The sequence below is a fragment of the Culex pipiens genome, chromosome 3 (assembly GCF_016801865.2).
Source record: "Culex pipiens pallens isolate TS chromosome 3, TS_CPP_V2, whole genome shotgun sequence".
In the NCBI taxonomy this organism is placed as follows: domain Eukaryota; kingdom Metazoa; phylum Arthropoda; class Insecta; order Diptera; family Culicidae; genus Culex; species Culex pipiens.
Window position 1 is genome coordinate 120,333,372 of NC_068939.1, and position 15,809 is coordinate 120,349,180.

At 36.4% G+C, this 15,809-nt stretch overlaps 1 protein-coding gene and 1 pseudogene across 2 annotated transcripts in view; both read left to right on the forward strand.

The window, feature by feature from the left end:
- LOC120413917 (nucleosome assembly protein 1-like 1) overlaps positions 1-13,403 on the forward strand; it is an 83,126-nt pseudogene extending 69,723 nt beyond the window's left edge.
- Positions 1-15,809, forward strand: part of LOC120413939 (CDC42 small effector protein homolog) — a 135,618-nt gene that overhangs the window by 100,593 nt on the left and 19,216 nt on the right. The gene's annotated exons all lie outside the window — the stretch shown is intronic.

Consider the following 15,809-nt stretch of genomic DNA (forward strand, 5'->3'; position numbering starts at 1 on the left):
CCGGCCGATTTAGACCATTTTTATTTTTTGTATTTTTTGATTTGGCTCAAACTTTGTGGGGGCCTTCCCTATGACCAAAGAAGCCATTTTGCATCATTAGTTTGTCCATATAAATTTCCATACAAATTTGGCAGCTGTTCATACAAAAATGGTACGTAAATATTCGAAAATCTGTAACTTTTGAAGGAATTTTTTGATCAATTTGGTGTCTTCGGCAAAGTTGTAGGTATTGTTAAGGACTATTTAGAAACAAATAGGTACACGGAAAAAAAAATTTCCCGATTTTTTTATTAACTTTTTTTTCACAAAAACTCAAATTCCCAAAATACATATTTTTTGATTTTCGAGATTTTTTGATATGTTTTAGGGGACAAAAATCCGCAACTTTTGAGCTATAGAGAAACATGGTCAAAAAATCTGCCGCCGAGTTATGATTTTTTGAAAAACTGGTGATTTTTGGAAAAAATCGAAATTTCATACATAAAATTTTTTTGACCTCATTTTTTTATGCAAAATTGAATTTGCAATCGAAAATTACTTTACAGATTTTTTGATAAAGGGCCCCGTTTTCAAGATATAGCCACCGAAAGTTTGATTTCAGCGAAATATTTGCAGTTTTTCGATTTTTTAAAATAGTGACCATGAGTGACCATTTCTAAAAATATTTTTTTTGAAAAGTTCAGAAAATTTGCTATAATATTGTCTAAGAGACATTGAAGATTGGACCTCTGGTTGTTGAGATACAGCGGCTTAAAGAAAAAGAAACACGAAAATTGAAGTTTTCTAAGTCTCACCCAAACAGCCCACGATTTTCTAATGACGATATCTCAGCAACTAATGGTCCGATTTTCAATGTTAATACATGAAACATTCGTGAAATTTTCCGATCTTTTCGGAAAAAAAAAAATTTGAAATTTTTTAAATCAATACTAGCATTTTAAATGGGCATAATATTCAATGTTTGGTCCTTTTAAAATGTTAGTCTTGATTTAATTTTTTTCAAAATATTTTTTTCGAAAAGATCGGAAAATTTCACGAATGTTTCATGTATTAACATTGAAAATCGGACCATTAGTTGCTGAGATATCGTCATTAGAAAATCGTGGGCTGTTTGGGTGAGACTTAGAAAACTTCAATTTTCGTGTTTCTTTTTCTTTAAGCCGCTGTATCTCAACAACCAGAGGTCCAATCTTCAATGTCTCTTAGACAATTTTATAGCAAATTTTCTGAACTTTTCAAAAAAAATATTTTTAGAAATGGTCACTCATGGTCACTATTTTAAAAAATCGAAAAACTGCAAATGTTTCGCTGAAATCAAACTTTCGGTGGCTATATCTTGAAAGCGGGGCCCTTTATCAAAAAATCTGTAAAGTAATTTTCGATTGCAAATTCAATTTTGCATAAAAAAATGAGGTCAAAAAAATTTTATGTATGAAATTTCGATTTTTTCCAAAAATCACCAGTTTTTCAAAAAATCATAACTCGGCGGCAGATTTTTTGACCATGTTTCTCTATAGCTCAAAAGTTGCGGATTTTTGTCCCCTAAAACATATCAAAAAATCTCGAAAATCAAAAAATACATATTTTGGGAATTTGAGTTTTTGTGAAAAAAAAGTTAATAAAAAAATCGGGAAATTTTTTTTTCCGTGTACCTATTTTTTTCTAAATAGTCCTTAACAATACCTACAACTTTGCCGAAGACACCAAATTGATCAAAAAATTCCTTCAAAAGTTACAGATTTTCGAATATTTACGTACCATTTTTGTATGAACAGCTGCCAAATTTGTATGGAAATTTATATGGACAAACTAATTATGCAAAATGGCTTCTTTGGTCTTAGGGAAGGCCCCCACAAAGTTTGAGCCAAATCAAAAAATACAAATAAAATCCATTTTCGGTTTTGGTAGAGAATTGCTCATTTGACAAACTCGTGCCATAGCTCAAAGATGGCATTTTTTGTCATCTAAAACATATCCAAAATTGAGACTTTTTAATGTTTTAAGAGCGAGTCCACGAGCAAAGCATACCCATCTCGTACAACCTCACCAATCTGCCTGAAATTTTCAGGGGTTGTTTGTACATATAAAACTAGCATCTGGCCAAAATATGAGCACTCTAGGTCAACGGGAAGTGGGGCAAATCGGGACACAAAGTTTGAAGGTTCAAAAACGACAAAAATCTTGAAAAGGCTATAACTTTGGCAAAATTCAATTTAATTTCAAAATTCAAAATGCATCTGAAAGGGCTTAAAAAATGCAACAAAATGCAGGGAGAAGCTTCCCAATTGGTTTAACCTAAAGGGAGTTATTGGCATTTTAGTGAAAAAATTACATAATTTTCAAACTCAAATAAAAAAGTGTTCCATCCAGATATCAACTCGGTTCGACCTGCAGCTTGTAGGGGACATCTGGGACTACCATCTGAGACTGAGAACGCTTTGGGTAAGGCAGTTTAACATATTAAATAGACACTTTTACTTTTAGTAAATTTTTTGGCTGTAAATTTTTGCTCGGGGGACCCCTTAGATCCCATTTTCTGGTGATAATTTTATCATATTCGTGTTTCTTAGACAATTTCACATAAGAAACATGCATAAAAATTGTTATTTTCATCAATTTTAATCATTTAAAAAATGAAAGTTAAAAAAAATCTTCGATTCACATTTATTGAAAATCAAGTTCGTTTCCAAGGATACTAGATGACACCAGAAAAAAAGCAGCTTCTTAATTTTTTTTCTTTCATTTTTTAAAGGGTTAAAATTGATGAAAATAACAACTTTTATGCATGTTTCGAATGTGAAATTGTCTCAGGAACACGAATATGATAAAATTATCACCAGAAAATAGGATCTAAGGGGTCCCCCGAGCAATAATTTACAACCAAAAAATTTACTAAAAGTAAAAGTGTCTATTTAATATGTTAAACTGCCTTACCCAAAGCGTTCTCAGTCTCAGATGGTAGTCCCAGATGTCCCCTACAAGCTGCAGGTCGAACCGAGTTGATATCTGGATGGAACACTTTTTTATTTGAGTTTGAAAATTATGCTATTTTTTCACTAAAATACCAATAACTCCCTTTAGGTTAAACCAATTGGAATGCTTCTCCCTGCATTTTGTTGCATTTTTTAAGCCCTTTCAGATGCATTTTGAATTTTGAAATTAAATTGAATTTTGCCCAAGTTACAGCATTTTCAAGATTTTTGTCGTTTTTGAACCCTCAAACTTTGTGTCCCGATTTGCCCCACTTCTCGTTGACCTAGAGTGCTCATATTTTGGCCATATGCTAGTTTTATATGTACAAACAACCCCTGAAAATTTCAGGCAGATTGGTGAGGTCCAAACGACGTCCCATACAAAGGGGTATGCCCTGTTCGTGGACTCGCTCTTAATATAGCTTTTTTGCATGGACAACAGTGGGTTTGGGGTGAGATTGGGTCAATGTGATTTTTTTTACGGATTTTACAATTTTACAGGTTCTTCTCAAATCTGTTTAAGAGTTATGTAAAGGACATCTTAATAAAACTTTGCTGAAGAAATCACGTTCCTAGAACAAATCCTGACATTTTGGCAGGAGGTTGGTGTTTGGCCAAAAACGACCTTTCATAAATCCAACCTGTGGCTTCATCCATAAAGTACGTCACGCTAAAATCAGCCAAAATTTACCCCCCCTCCCCCCCTTTGTCACGCTTTTCCTATACTTATAACATGCAATGTCACACTTGCTCAGACCCCCCCCCTAGAGCGTGACATACTTTATGGATGACACCTTTTATTATTTTTTAATTACTCGAAAAGTACCTAATTGTTTTAAAAGCTCCGCTTCCCTTGAACAAGTAATACTGTTGAATGATTTGTTTTGATCCTTTCTATGTCTATCCTATCATTTTAGTTTTATTGGACCCAATGTCACCCCGTCTAAGGGATGAGACTGGGTTAATTTTCAAACGATTAGCATTCAAAGTAGAGTCCATCAAATTCCACCATATTTTGGGAAAGTTATAGTAAACTCTCTAAGAACAATCTAACGTTAAAAGTATTTTGATATCATTAAAATTGTTTTTTTTTTATTTAGAAATAACGAAAAGTGTATCTTTTTTTAACTTATAGTCAACCATACTGACGGTTCACACAAAGTTTAAAACCATAAAAATTAAATTTCCCAATTAAATAAAATTTGGTTGATGTCGAGTCAAGTTGAGACCATTGTTAACATCAAATCATATTTAGGTTAAGATAACGTCACATTTAACTCAGGCTAAAGTAAATCCATTGAGTAACTTTACAGAAATCAGCCTTTTTGAAATTTAATTTTTGATTTTTTTTTATTTTCCTTAACGGTGCACATCAACCAGAGCATTTGCACCCAGATTTTTGTTACAGACATTTTAGTATCTTCAAAACTACGGGAACTATCGATATCATTTTTTATTCATCCCCTAAGCTGCTATTTCCCTAGAGATTTACAACAAAAAAATCAATATTTAAAATCAAATTATTTCAGGATTCGGTTCGTAAGTTTAACAATTTTGGAATAAAAAGACAACAACTTCCTTGGTTGCTGTATACCCTTAAGCCATTTTGCTATTTTTTTTAGTTTTCATTTCTTGAGATGTTTTAGAAAACAAAACAAAAATTTGAGCCATGAACAAGCAAGGGCAAAAAATGTGTTGGCAATGTGCCATTTTTTTACTTTTTTTTTGGAAAAAAATCATTTCATTTTTAGATCAAAAATTAGATTTGAAATCAAAAAGAACTCCACAGAAATTTTGATAAAGTGCGTTTGCGAGATGAATCCAACTGAAAATTGATCTATGCAAAAAAATTGTAATGGTTCGGTTCTTCTAGTCTGAAAATATGTGTTTTAGGTTCAAAAAATTTCATACAAATTTGTCTTAAAAACTTTAAAGACCGAACCTTCAGTTGCTGAAATGCATCCACAAAAGTAAAATAATAAGGAACATTTTTTCATTATCGCTCAAATTGTACTCAACTTTGAAATACCGATATCTTTGAAACTATCGATAAAAAAAGACTAACATTTCAAAAGGGCGTTATATTGAATGTTTGGCCCTTTTGAAATGTTAGTCTTGATTAAAAAACTGGAAAATTTTGTTTTCGAAAAAATCGGAAAATTTCACGAATGTTTCATATTTTAACATTGTAAATTGGACCATAAGTTGATGAGATCGACATTAGATAATGGTGGGTTGTTTGGGTGAGACTTAGAATACATAAATTTTCCTGTTTTTAAACCTTTGCATGGCAATATCTCAGCAACTAAGGGTCGTTTTAACTAAGTTCAAAAAAGTAAAATATAGAGAATTTTCTTAGCTTTTCCAAAAAAAAATTTTTGAAAGTGGGCGAACATGGGCACTAATTAAAAAAAAACTGCGATTATTTTCAAAAAGTTACCCAAAAATGCCTATAACTTGAAAACGGTGCACTTTATCAAAATTTCTCTAAAGTACTTTTTGATTGCAAATTTGATTTTACATCAAAAAATGAAGTTGAACATTTTTGCGACCAATATTTCGATTTTTGAAAAAAAAAATCGGTATTGATTCAAAGAATCATAACTGGTTCAAAGATTGTTTGCCGGGAATTTCTGAAAAGTTGGCATTTGATGTCCCCTTGCAAATCAAGTTTTAGTGACAAAAAGTGAAATTAAAAATCACCAAAAAAAATTTACCGCGAATATTTTTTTAACTGTAGTCGTTATTCATACCCACAACTTTGCCCAAGATACCAAATCGATCTAAAAAATCCTTCAAAAGATACAGATTTTTGAATTTTCATGTATCAATTTTGTATGGAGAGCTGCCAGATTAGTATGGAAAATTATATGGACAATCTAATGATGCAAAATGGCTTCTTTGGGTATACCGAAGGCACCAAAAAAGTTTCAGCCGGATTGAAAAATACAAAAAAAACGAATGACCAAAATCTCAGAGAATGGCGCATATAAGAAATACAAAAAAATAAACGAAATTTTTGAGAATTGCTACATTGATGAGGTTTAATCCCAGTTTAACCCAAATTGATGTCCACTTGAATTTAGGTTTACTTTTGTCAACCCAAAGCTTAAATCTATGACCCTCAGGTAAGGTGAACAAAGTTTAAAAACGACATTAACATATCGACGTCGTCGTGCTATCATGTCGCACCCGCCATTTTGACGTTCCGAGAAAAACGCATTTTAATGTTTGACCTTGAATAAACAAAAACGAAAGCACGCAATGTAAACAATAACAAACACGTTTTGTTCGGCCGACCATTCTGTGCATTGTCCCGAAGTTTGGTTGAAGTTGGTTGCTGGAGTCCCGAGTTATAATTAAAAATGTTTACGGTAGTCTCACTTGTACGTGCGTCAAACGCATCCTGACCTGCAATCCCTTTGCCCTTTGTCACACTTACATCAATTTTCAGGGAGTGACAAGATAGCACCACAAGATTGAAACTTCTTTCATATGAAAAGTGACAAAAATTTTCGGAGCTTTTTTGGTTTTCATTGAATATCTCAGGATTGAAATCGAATTTTGGGGATCTGTGAAGGTCAAAAGATGAGGCATTGTGAGCTGCACAAAATGGCGTTCTTAACTCAATTTGGCCCAAAATGCACGTACGACAAGTTAGCACGACGGCGACGATATCCGAATCTCACCTTGTGCGCGGCGATAAAATCTACTCGTGACTGTTGCAACAACAGTCGAATCGTGAGCGCGCGCGCTCTGAGGGACCTTCTGACCTATTTGGCAGAAGACCAACCAACCGTCAAACGATCGGGTATCATATCGACGCTGTCGTGCTCTCTTGTCGCACGTCGCTTTTTGACGTTCCGAGAAAAACGCGTTTTAATGTTTGACCTTGAATAAACAAAAACGGGAGCACGCAATGTAAACAATAAAAAACACGTTTTGTTTCGTTGACCATTCTGGGCATTGTCCTGAAGTTTGATTGAATTTGGTTTCTGGAGTTCCGAGTTATAATTACAAATGCTTACGGCAGTCGGGCATGTACGCGTGTCAAACGCGTTCTTTCATATGAAAAGTGTCAAAAATACACGGAGTTTTTTCGGTTTCTATTGAATATCTCAGGATTGCAATCGAATGTTGGGGAACTGTGAAGGTCAAAAGGTGAGGCATTGTGAGCTGCATAAAATGGCGTTCTTAACTAAATGTGGCTAAAAATGCACGTGCGACAAGTTAGCACAACAGCGACGATATGTAGGTATGAGACGTGGTGTGATCCCAATCGCAAATCGAAGTTGCAGGAAAGTCTCCAACATTTATGTGAGGATGCTGTTGATTGCGCCAAGGTCTCGCGCTGCAGCAGGTCGTCGTGGTCGTGAAGCGTTGATAATTGAGCAGATTTGGAACGGTGTTTTAAAGGTGAATTAAAGATAAACGAATGGATTTTGTTGATTGAAAATTATCATCAATCTTTTTTTAGAGTTGTTGGTGACGAAAATTAATGACTTGTATTTAGGGTAAGGTTACACAAAAAAATCTTTTTTATAATAGTGGTTTAACCGATATGTCAACTCATACTAAAGTACCCATAACTCTTATTTAGTCAAAACTAAAACCCCGCTAATTTGAAATAAAGCTCGCACTTTGCCATTTCACAGAGCTATAAACCTCGAAATACTACTCAAAACCGCTGCCCAAATGATGGTTAAAATGGAGAAAAATGATTAATTTTCCTCGCTTGAGAGAGTGACTTGGGTGGCCACCCAAGTCGGATAATCGAAAAAACCTGGTAGTAGTCCTTCGTGACTTTTTTTTTATCTTTTAGATTTGCATTTACATTTTTGCTAAAAATGCCTAAAATTTTAAGGTCTGCAAAAATACACGTAAGTTGTTTAATTCCAGAAAATTATTTTGGTGACCACCCTGCAATTGCTCCAACTGGAGGATGAAGATGGCCTCAACCGAAACGAAAGTGTAATCTCTCGCCTCAGGTCTGGAGGCCATTCCGGAGCACTAGATAAGGCCCACTTAAGACTGCAGGGCACTAAACCAGTCTGGAATAGCGCTAATTCAGGCCCAGGAGAGATGGACAGATCAGGTCATTCCCGAAGAGAGTTTGAGCTCGTCCCACACAACCCGCGCTGCAAATCTTGTCAAACTGATTCACCCACGAATCTTATGGGGTAGGGTAACTGGTTCTATGGTTGACCTTAAAGTACGTTTTCAAAATATAAAGTAGGGCTAAAATAGGTACATCCGTGTGTCGAATGAGTTAGTTGTCATTTCTAGAACTAAAAAAGGAACATCAATGGGTCTAAAACAGGCTAATTTATTTTACAAGCGACGAATTAGGACCAAAATAGGTACATTACAATCTTCAGTGATTCCAACCTGGGACCTAGCACCTTCGGGACGAGTTGTTTACTTCGAACGCATCTACATTACGAGTTGTTTCGACTGCTTTACTTCTTCTTTTTTGTATGTTTATGGTACTGCGAATGGTTTTCCCTCGCGCCTTTCTCCGTCCAGAAAAGAAGTGGCCACCATCGCCGCCGTGTGATGTATTCCGTCGCCGACCTGGTCGATCGCGATGAAACTCACCGAGTGGTTCCGAAGGAGGAGGAAACCAGTTTTGTTGATTTCGGTTGCATAATTTATTTCACTGGGTTTCGAGTCTCCGTACCTTACCTACCAACAAGCACAGTTCGGTGGAGTGAGCTGTGAGTTTGGTGGGTTTGGCCAAAGTGCGTACATCACAGCATCAACAACCAGAGTGATAAAGAGGAGGTCGGTTTTACGACCCCGAAAGTGGCCGCGCGGCGGGGAAAGACTGAGACACGGTGGCCGCACCGAATTGTGTGCACCTGTAACCTAGTAAGGCCTGACTCATCTGGGGCCGGGTTGTTGTTTTTTTGGGTTTAATTTCGTGTGGGAAAGCTTGTCGCGTTTTGCTGATAAGGGAAGGAAATGTGGTAATTGTACGAAGGAGTGTCCTGAATAGAACTTAAAGGCAGAATTTTAGACATTTGAAACTTTGTAACATTTATAGATATTGACACTTAGGGTTTAAGATTATCGAAGAATGTACAAGTTTTTGAAAATACTAAGAGATAAGAAACGTTAGACGTTAGAGAATAGTAGACTTGAAAATAATTGTATGCTTCTAAAGTTGTTTATTCATAGGACGTCTGTAGACTTCCACCGAATTATAGTTATTTTTTTAAGCTGTTTATCCTTAGGAGCTGTAGACTTTTGAAGGCTTGTAGAATTCCAAAGACTTTCAATGCCATCATCTTGTAGGAAACGTCTTACTGAACAATTTTGGTTTTTGAATAATTAATTTTTGTCAGCCATTGTGGAAAAAACAACAAATTCAAAATTCCTTATAAAAACACAATGTTAAAATTGACTTCACTGTTCCAGCTGAGCAGTTCTTTATGAAATCGATCTTTTTTCTTTAATTTTAATTTTTGTATTTTTTAATCCGGCTGAAACTTTTTTGGTGCCTTCGGTATGCCCAAAGAAGCCATTTTGCATTATTAGTTTGTCCTTATAATTTTCCATACAAATTTGGCAGCTGTCCATACAAAAATGGGTCTCGTGGCGCAGGGGTAGCGGCTTCGGCTGCCGATCCCGATGATGCTATGAGACGCGGGTTCGATTCCCGCCTTATCCACTGAGCTTCTATCGGATGGTGAAGTAAAACGTCGGTCCCGGTTTCTCCTGTCTCGTCAGAGGCGCTGGAGCAGAAATCCCACGTTAGAGGAAGGCCATGCCCCGGGGGGCGTAGTGCCAATAGTTTCGTTTCGTTTCGTTTCCATACAAAAATGATTTATGCAAATTCAAAAATCTGTATCTTTTGAAGGAATTTTTTGATCGATTTGGTGTCTTCGGCAAAGTTGTAGGTATGAATAAGGACTACACTAATAAAATGATACAGGGTAAAACATTTTTTGGTGATTTTTAATTTCACTTTTTGTCACTAAAGCTTGATTTGTTTTTGACTATTTTTAATTTTTTTCATTTTCTGATATTCAAAAGGGCGTCATATTGAATGTTTGGCCCTTTTGAACTGTAAGTCTTGATTTAAAAAAATGAAAATAATGGTTTCTGAAAGATCGAAAAATTTCACAAATGTTTCATATTTTAACATTGAAAATCGGACCATTAGTTGCTGAGATATCGACATTGAAAAATGGTGGGCTGTTTGGGTGAGACTTAGAAAACATCAATTTTTCTGTTTTTAATCTTTGCATGGCAATATCTCAGCAACTTAGGTTCGTATAATTGGTAATAAACTACACTTCAATCTGAACAAGGACATCAGTATATATATATAGTTTAGAACACATCAATTTTTTTTGTTCTTTGATGTGCTTTGGAATTCATATGAACCACAATTTTTAATATATTTCTTTTGTTTATTAATTTTTATAACAAGACTACAAAAACTTAAACAAAATCATTAAAACTGTCTAAAAAAGCAAGAAACGAAAAAAAATAAAATTATACAAGACAGTGTAACACTCTGGATAAATTTAGAATTTTATGTTTTATATTTAAAACATATTTCAAAAATTATCTTTGAGTCACTACCACCAACTTGGGATAATCGGGACTGCTGTCTGAAAAGGTACAAGAGATTTTAGATCAATAAATTTAAAAACCCGGTATACTAATTGTTTTGGTTTGTTCCTATTGTAACCGTAATCATCAAAACAAAAAAAATTACTAAGTATTCAACTTTATATCTATTTCTACAACCAAATTAGAATTTATAAACCAAAATTTGATTTGTTTTCAATTTCGGGAATTCCAGGGACAAAATATAAAAAATCCCGGGATTCGGGAATTCCCGGTTTTGGAAAAATCCCGGGAATTCCCGGGATGGACGCACTAGTATCAACAAAGTTCATAAAAGCAAAATATAGAGAATTTTCTCAGCTTCTCAAAAATATTTTTTTTCAAAAGTTGGCAAACATGGGCATTAACTTTAAAAAATGAATAACTGCGACTATTTAAAAAAAAATAACTTGAAAACGGGGCACTTTATCAAAATTTCACCAAAGTACTTATTGATTGCAAATTCAATTTTACATATTTCGATTTTTTCGAAACTTTTTTTTGTGATTTTTAATTTTACTTTTTGTCACTGAAACTTGATTTTTTTTTCAGTGTAGTCAATAGTTTTGTAGTTCAGTGTAAATTTTTGAATCATTTTTGTACGGCAAATGCCAAATTTGTATGGAAAATTATATGGACAAAGTAATAATGCAAAATGGTTTCTTTGGGCATACCGAAGCCTTCAAAAAAGTTTCAACCGGTTGCAAAAATACAAAAATTTAAAGAAAAAGACCGATTTCGTAGAGAACTGCTCCTACGTAAAATACAACCATAAGTATCCATCAAATTTTATCATCACTTAAATTCAACAAAATTTGCTGTTTTAGTTGTTTGATCGTTGCGGATCCACGAGTACTTGCTGGAGCGCGAAATATTCACACCACACTGCACTGATCTTCCTATGAAAGCAAAAAAAGGCCTATCGCGTAGCCCAGATCGTAAAACCCACCGTGCTCATTTAGCGTGATTCATGCCTAATTCAGCAGACTTTGTAGACACAAAATGGTTTGTCCAACAATGTTGCTACTACAATTTGTTAGTCGGAAATTTACTAAACAAAGGACCACGTTTTATTTGGTCAACAATGAGCAATTAAATAATCTTTTGGCAAGCCAAATTATTCGGCAAATTATCGAACTTCAAGGTTGAACTCTGCTCGTCAAATTCGGAACCAAACCGCGCACGTGCAAAATTATCCACGAATGGAACGCCCGACGGCCAGTTTCCCAAAACTGCCGCTAGGTGCGCCTTTGTTGTACGCTAAATCCCCCTGGTGTCATTTGCGTAGAACTAGATTTTATAAAATAGATGCCGCCACTATCACGTAAACATTGACCGTGCCAGGTAGTGACTTGAAACTTTAAAAAAATATTTAAAAATATTAATTTTTCACTCTAATATTCAAACTAACGAACGCAAAGTTAGTTATTTTGTTACTAAAATCAGCTCCGTATATTTACATTACATTATAATCAAAAATATTTGATTCTGCCTCAAATTTTGTTATTTTCCGTTTCGTACAGACTTGCAATACACAACGGTAGACCTTGTTTATGTTTTTGTTAACGTTTTTGCGATTCATTTTAAATTTTACTTTTTGTGGGGCAGCTGAACCTGTGTCCCCTCGAGTGCGTTGCAATAAATTCCGGGTTCGCCCTGCAACAAGTTCCGTCCGTTTATGGGCAAAAATTTTCACGTGTAGCAACAAGCCGGAAGAATACCTGGAACTAAGAATTCCGCAAAGGCCGTGAAGTCGGCGTCGGACGGAGACGACCAGGTTCCGGGCTTTTTGGACGACCCGGCGTACATAAGTTCTGCATCGCGCTGGATGACGGAGAAGGCCCTGCCGGAGAATATCCAGCACCGGATGAACGCGTTGAAGCACTTTCAGAAGAAGCACCTCAAGGAGGCCAAGTTCTTCGAGTAGGTTTACGCGTTGGAGTGCAAAATTTAATACCATGAGCTGTACCAGCCTCTGGAGGACCAGGAAGCAGGAAGCGGTCATCATGGGGAGCCGAAGTTGGTGATGGGTGAGGTCGAGTGGAAGGAAGAGTCCGAGGACGAGGTTGACGCCGAAGTGATGAAACGCTTCAAGCGGATGGCCTTCAAGTATAAGAACCAGCACTCGAAGATCATCAAGGACGACATTCCGGCGTTCTGGTTGACGGAGTTCTAGAATACTTGGACCGTGGTCGACATGTTCCAGCCGCACGACGTACCGGTTCTGGCCCACTTGACCAATGTGGACGTCATCGAGTTTCACTTTTTGCCCTACTTCCGTAACCGTCCTTACATAACAACACTTTATGCGATGCACCGTCGACCAAGATGATCCGTTCAACTTTGAGGGCCCGGAGTTTTTCAAGTGCACTAGCTGCACGACCCAGTGAATCCCGTCTAAAAACGCGCACAAACAGCGAGGGTCATTCGCACCCTGACGAAGATGCTGCCGAACGCCTCGTTCTTCAACCCGCTCAGGTGCAGGAGGACGAGAAGAACGTCGAAGACGAGACGCAGATGCTGATTACGTCGGACTTTGAGATTGGACACTTCCTGCGCGTCCGCATCATCCCGAAGGCCACCCTGTACTACAACGACGAGGTGATAGACGAGGACGACGACGGCGAGGAGGATGAGGACGAGCGGACCGGAAATACCGCGGCGCCAAGAAAAATGACTGCCAAAATCCGGCCGAGTGCCAGCCAGACAATGAGGTGGATTAAATCGACGGAATCGACTAGCCTCGCATTTTTTGGAAACGGCTTATGTACTCACCAACAACATTCAGTCTACCAGAGAAGATTGCGATAAGATGAAAAAGAACGGGCCTCCGATTCCAACCTGAGTTGGCTAGAAGAAGCAAAAGGCCAAGGGACCGTACCATTTCCGGATCTCCTGGAACCGGGAACATTTTGTTCGCGTTGTTCAATCAAACGTCGGCAACGCAACGATCCAATGCATTTTCCAATGTGCATGCATTTCGAGGAATGTGCTAAATAGCAGAATTTAAAAAAAAGAACAAGTAAAATAGCAAAACAGAATTTAAAAATATATAGCAAATAGCAACATCAAAATAGCAAATCAGTGAAATAGGATACGAAAATGTCAGAAAAAAAGCAAAACTGCAAACCAGTAAAATAGCAAAATTACAAAAAAGTTAAATAAGGAAAAAAACAAAATAGCTATTAAATTTAAAAAATAGCAAGATAGCAAAATACGAAATTGAAAAAAAGATCAAAATACTTACATAAAAAAACAGTAAAACAGCCAAATAACATCCAGTAAAATAGCAAAATGGCAATAGCAAATAAGAAAAAAAAAGCAAAATGGCAAAATAGCACAGTTAAAAAATAGCAGGTACAGTCATTCCACATATTCGGAACACCCACAAATTCGGAACACTTTTGTCGTAATTTGTCAATAGAATGCTAAATGCAACTTTTCTGCCGACCCTGCTATTTTTAGGGCCTTTATTTGGATACTCTCTTGCTATTCCACTAGCAAAAGTAATACTTTTCAAACAAAAACTGCATTTCCAGACTATTTTATCCAGAGCACCAAAACACTGCCTCCAAATTGCCTGTTCCATGATTGTGGGATGTTATTGTGTCTCCCACAATTGTGGAACACCTGAATTTAACTGATATTTTTACAAAAAAGTTATCAGACCATTCATAAAACATTACTAAGCATGAGTTTTATTGGTTTCAGAGTGCAAAGTCATTATTTTGTAAAAAATATGTGCTCCTGGAGAGAAAAAAAAAGTTTGTTTACATCGTAAGAAAAAAGTGTTCCGAATTTGTGGATTTCAAGGGTCAATGTTTTTCTTTAAAAACTTGATATTAAACGTAAAAATGTACAGCCGGTCTATACATCAATCGAAAGATCGTAAGAAAAGCTTTCACATGGAGGTAAAAGCAAATCATTATGTTCAATTATCGATTTTATATGATTTGTTGAACATTGGCCGATCTATAAACTGTTCCGAATATGAGGAATGACTGTAACAAAATACAAAAAATAGATAAATTTAAAAAAAACAAGAGAATAGCCAATTTGCAAACCAATCAAATAGCAAAATGGCGAAATAGAAAAAATGCAATAAAAATACACTGAAACCCCGATGGTTTGACACCAACTGTTGTCAAACGAACGGGGTCACTTTTTAGTTTGACACTCTCTTTACACAGAGCTCACATTTACTACCAAACGTTTTGTTTGATAGCATATGTGAGTCGTGTATAAAAAGTGACAGTTCGTCACTTTTTGTTTGACTTTGTCAAACCGACGAGGTACAAACTGAAAAAGTGTCAAACGAAAAAGTGACCAACCACCGGGGGTTGAGTGTAATAGCAAAATGTCAAAATAGCAAAATTAAACAATAGCAAGTAGCAAAATACCAAAATGGAAAGAGGCTAAATTAAAAAAAAAGCAAAATAGCCAAATAGCAAAAAGGCAAGGGAGCGCTCTTTCATTACGTAACGCAGTGGGAGGGGGGGTGCCCAGTTAAAAAGCAGCCCAGTTAAACAACGCCCAGTTACCGAACAACTACTGTAACAAAAAAAAAAAGCAAAGCAATCCACTTTAACGACCCCCGGGTCTTTTGTGGTCTCTGTTGCAAGTTTCTGCTCATTTATAGGCGTCCGAAGTTTATGTGTGGTGAATCACCCAAAACCTCTTTTACGCAAATGGACCGACGTTTTACTTTCCCATCCGATATCGAACCCGCGTCAACTTAGGGATCGGCAACCGAACCGCTAACCACCGCGCCACGAGACCCTCTAACGACTGTAGAGCAGTTCTCTCAGATTTCAGTCATTCGTTTTTTTGTATTTTTTAATCCGACTGAAACTTTTTTGGTGCCTTCGGTATGCCCAAAGAAGCCATTTTGCATCATTAGTTTGTTCATATAATTTTCCATACAAATTTGGCGGCTGTCTATACAAAAATGATGTATAAAAATTCCAAAATCTGTATCTTTTGAAGGAATTTTTTGATCGATTTGGTGTCTTCGGCAAAGTTGTAGGTATCCAGGTTTTTAAGCGAATATGGCGTTCGAATGTTGAACGTCCGAAATGTCAAAATCGCGCAGTAGCACCAACATTAGAAAAAAATGCGGCTGTCATGCCATGGCACACTTTTTTTCGTAATGTTGGTACCACTGCGTGATTTTGACATTTCGGGCGTTCACCATTCGAACGCCATTTTCGCTTAAAA